Below are 4584 nucleotides of genomic sequence, written 5' to 3'. Positions count from 1 at the left end.
TGGAAGGAGGACTTGCTGGCCTCGCTTTCCCCAGCGCCATGACTTACTCAGGAGGCAGGTCTTGGCTCTCCCGGTTCCCCACTCCCTCGGTGGTGTTCTGCAGGCCGGTGAGGATCTTGTTCACCAGGCCCACCAGGAGTTCAGGGAACCTCTCCTCCACCTCACTGGCATACTCCACGCACCGGATGACGTCCCCGATCTTCTTTGTTGCTCTCCCCTGAGGAGAAGGGGAGGGCCGGGCCTCAGCACACAGTCCGAGGGACAGTTATGGGTCAGGAGAATCCCCGGGGCCAGGCCAGTGCCATGGGTGTCTGCACGCACATCTGGGCCTGGAGGGTGCTGCCTCTGGCTCAGGGAGCATGAGGTCCACTGCAAGGGAAAGACATCCCCAAGGGGGAAGGGCAAGTCCCCGCCTCCCGTGTAAACAGTGGCTGCCATCCAAGCCGCCATGCTGCGTAGTGCAGGAAAGGAAGGGCGGAGGGGTGGAGGGAAGTCACCCTTGGTTTCCGCCCCTTACCTCTCCCAGATGGACCGAGGAGAACCAGTCTGGGGCCAGCTGTCCTCTTCCTTCTTCGCCACCGCCGATGTTCCTGAGAGAGGAGAGGAGAGAGAAAAGCTGCTCAAAGGTCTGTCCTGTTGGAGATGGCAGCCAGCTGGAGAAGAACACGAGCACCCAAAGAGATGCTGAGCAAGGATCTCGCCTCCCTTGGGAGGTGGCTGGCAGGGGAACTTCACCAGGCCAGAGATCTCCCAAGTCCAGCCTTTCGTGCCCCACTGAGAAGCCCTGGGAAGTGTTCAGAGAGGGCATCGAGACAGGAGCCCTCCCCTGCTCCTTCTCCCCAACACCCGGTCATGCCAACAGCATGGGGGTCTCGGAGCTCCCTCTGCTAACAGCCAGCAATAGACTTGCTGGTGTCTGTCTCGCACCTGCTGCCAATCGGCTTCCTTGGTTGAACTCCCCCTCCAGAGTCCTCAGAGGGCAAGGAGGAGGAAACATCCCTCTGTGGGGCTCAGACATGGGGGAGTTGCCCCTCTCCCCTGCAGCCTTCTGCTGGCTACGCTAAAAGCCCCCCCCCCCCGCTCCCTACTGGCTCCTAAGGCCCTTCAGCTGAGAGGAGGGTACCTACCTGGCCGAACCGGGGGCCGGTGGAGAGTCCCACACCTCGTCCTCGATGCTGCTCACCTCATACATGGTGTCGTCCTCGTCCGTAGAGGAGCACTGGGGAGGAGAGAGAAGAGAAATGGGATTGTTCCAGGGCTTGCATTGACCTTGCGAGGCTTCTGAGAGGAGGAACTAAGCCCAAGGGACTTAGCGTTGAGTCCAGGCAGCACCCTGTTCTTGCTTAGTAGGGCTTGACCACACTTTCCAGAGGAACAGGTAGTTTGGGGTCATCCATCGTGCTGTAAGGGGCACTGAGGGTTCCAATGAATGGATGACCCTCTAAAACAGGGCTGCACAACTTCGGCCCTCCAGACATGGTTGGACTACAACTCCCATCATCCCCAGCCAGAGTGGCCCATAGTCGGGGATTATGGGAGTTGTAGGCCAACATCTGCAGGAGGCCGAAGGTTGGGCAGCCATGCTCTAAAACCAGATGTGCCTCTTAGAACAAAGGCATTTGGCATCTCCACCCAGAAGAGCCTTCCACCGCATTTCCAACCCCTTCCCAGTGCCTCAACGGGAGCCCTGCATTTTCTTCCCACCCCACTCATCCAAATCCCTCCCACCCTGCGGCATCTAGAACTGGAACTGTTCCAGGTTCTGTCTCCTATCGGGGAACAGGGGACACACACACACACACACAACCCAGAGCCCATCCACCTGAAAAAATGGATGAGCATTCCTGACCTCTGCCGAGGACGAGTCTTCCACCACTTCAGTGTTCAGCAGCCTCTTGATTAGCCACTTCTTTGGCTTCGGGACTCTGAGAGAAGAAAGGAGAGACGGGGCATAAGAACATCCATGCATGCCAAGAGCCCTGTGGGTCAGGTGAAAGACACGTGTAGCCCAACAGTGGACAGCCAGATGCCTATTTAGTTGGTTGTGAACCACTTGAGACCTGGTTATATGTGGCATCAAAATGTGTTTATTCACACACAAACACCCCCCCCCTGCAGATTCTGAAGTTCCTTGGCTATCATGGGTAATAGTCTTCAATTGGCTTCTCCTCCATGAACGTGTCTAATCATTTGCTGGACCTAGTGGCCATTAGCCCATCCTGGGGTTGTGAATTCCATAGCTTTCAATGTGTGGTGTGTGGGGCGAGAGGGAGAAAATGCATTTTCTGGGCTCTGTGCTGCACCCAATGCCAGTCTACTCCTTGTGTTGAGCTCCTGTCCTCGTGCAGTGAGGGGGGTTAGGGAAATACCCCTCCAAGGTGCTCAGGCCTTTCAGAAACGCTCATCTCACCCTGCAGGCTTCTTTTGGCTAAACTGAGACGCTCAGGGGCGTAGCTGGGGGAGAGGGGGCCCGTGTTCATCCCTCTCTCTGGCGGCCCCCCGGTGTGAGGGAGATAATGAAGGAAATAGGGAGGGATGGAGCTGGAGGGCCCTTGGGAGCTGGGGGCCCGTGTTCTTTGGACCCTTTCGCTCAATTATAGCGACGCCCCACCCCAGGCTCCCAGGGAAGGTGATCTGCCTCTATGATCCCAGGAGCTGCCCTTCAGCTGAGAAAGGTACCTGGGGGAACTGGTGTCACCGTCCCCTTCCGACCCCTCGTCCTCCACGCTGGCTTGCGGAGTCTCGGCCCCCGGGAAGGAAGAACTCTGTGAAGGAGAGAGGAGGGAGAAATGGCTGCTCTGGCCCTCGCGTTGAGCTTTCCAGGCTTCAGCAGGGAAAAGGCCAGCCGGGCACCTCCCAGCGGTCATCGCCAGGTGAGCTGGATACAGGAAGTGGGCCGGAAGTGGACCTTTGATGTCCCAGAAGAGCTACAGGGGAGGCCAATTCTGCACCACAGCATGGCCATTTCGGAGGTTTAAGCAAACTCTTGTCAGAAGGTGGCCACCCACCCTGCAGCTTCTCAAACTGGAGCCATTCCACATTCTCTCTACTCCTGGGCAACACGGGGGACCCACAAGCCCAACCCTCAGTCCTTCCAAGGGAGGGACTGGATGTTGATGCTTTCTGACCTCTCCAAGGGATGGCTCTTCGTCAGCAGCAGCGTTGTGCAGCCTCCTCTGTACGGTGCTTGGCCTCTGGACGCTAAGAAAAGAAAGAAAGAAGACACGTGAGATCAGAAGAGCAGTGCTTAGAAAGAGCTCTGCTTGATGAGAAGAATGAGACATGCAGCCCAGCACCCTGTTTCCAGGAGTGGACAGCCAGATGCCTGCAGGAAGCCCACAGGCTGGGCATGGAGACCCCTGTCCCCTTGTGGAAAGAGGAGGAGACAAACAACTCTCCAAGATGCTCAGAGCTTCTGCCCACCCCCGGCTTCTTGCTAAACTAACCACCTCCCCCAGCCCCAGGATGGGCTCTTAAGGAAAGTCTTCTGCTTCCATGAGCTCTGGATCTGCCCCTCCAGCTAGTACCTCTGGGAACTGATGAAACTCTCCACGTCCAGCTCCTGATCCCTTGTGTTGACCTCTGGGATCTCGGCCTCTTCGATGTCGGCACCCTGCAAATGAGAGAAAAAGGAGAGCAATGCGTGAAGTTGTGCTCACTCTGATCTCCCTAGGGCCTTGGGGTTTAGGTTTTCTCCCTTCATTTTCTTTGAATTCATGTTTATTTCTTTAGATTATTTTGATTTTTAAATTAAAAAGTCTTATTAAAAAAAATAAACAATGTGCTCTAACATTAACTGTTATTGCGAGTGCCAGGGCACAGCCACCACATGCTTGTGGCCATTTTCTTTCATGGTTTGCCCAACAATGAACCTCCACTGTGATATGAGTTTTGCTGTGGTCAACAAATTGGCCACCACCCTTCAAAATAGCCGCCAGCCTTCAAAATGGACATTGGAATCAGTTGGCTGCACTCTGGAGCTCTGGTCCGAAGACAGCATGTCAGGTAGGTCTCTGAGATCTCTTTCTTTACCCAAAGAAAGCAGTCCTTAACAGAAAGGTCAGTGCATAGGAGCTCTAGAATTAAATGCTAATTTCTTGTTGTCATTTCTTGCCATTTTTTTCTGCATTCCTTTCATGGGGAATGGAAACAAATGTGAATGGGACCCCCTGGTATTTATAGTTTGGGAGATGCAATCTCCCCTCACTCCTCAACCATCCCATCCACAAAAGTGACAGGAATGGTGTCCTTACCTCACAAGACCATGCGGTGGCAATGGTCTGCAGGAACCACCCATCGTCCTCAACCGTGAAGACACTGCAGGAAGAAATAAAATGGCATGAGTACCTCGGAAAAGCCTTGCTGGGTCAGACCAAAGATGCATCTAGCCCAGCACTCTGCCTCCAATAGGGGACAGCCGAATGCCTCCAGGAAGCTGTCCCCTGTGACCTTCAAGCTAGTGGACATCACCACCACATCTTCTAGGACTGAATTCTTCTACAAAATGTATGAAGACATCATTTCTGTAGGTCCTGCACCTCTTGCCAGTCAGCTGCACTGGATCCATCCCAGATCCAGGCCGGC

General features: G+C 54.9%; 1 long non-coding RNA gene across 1 annotated transcript; it reads right to left on the bottom strand.

The window, feature by feature from the left end:
* Window positions 1–2594: 2594 nt before the first annotated feature.
* LOC128350126 (uncharacterized) lies at window positions 2595–3615 on the bottom strand. The gene is made up of 3 exons (XR_008319163.1): window positions 3528–3615; window positions 3129–3201; window positions 2595–2765 (listed from the first exon to the last, which is right to left on the bottom strand). It is a non-coding gene; the product is annotated as an uncharacterized LOC128350126 (long non-coding RNA).
* Between the last annotated feature and the right edge of the window lie 969 nt (window positions 3616–4584).

This window comes from Hemicordylus capensis, chromosome 3 (assembly GCF_027244095.1).
Source record: "Hemicordylus capensis ecotype Gifberg chromosome 3, rHemCap1.1.pri, whole genome shotgun sequence".
Classification (NCBI taxonomy): domain Eukaryota; kingdom Metazoa; phylum Chordata; class Lepidosauria; order Squamata; family Cordylidae; genus Hemicordylus; species Hemicordylus capensis.
The sequence above is the reverse complement of the archived record's forward strand: the minus strand, read 5'-3'. Positions and strand labels throughout refer to the sequence as shown.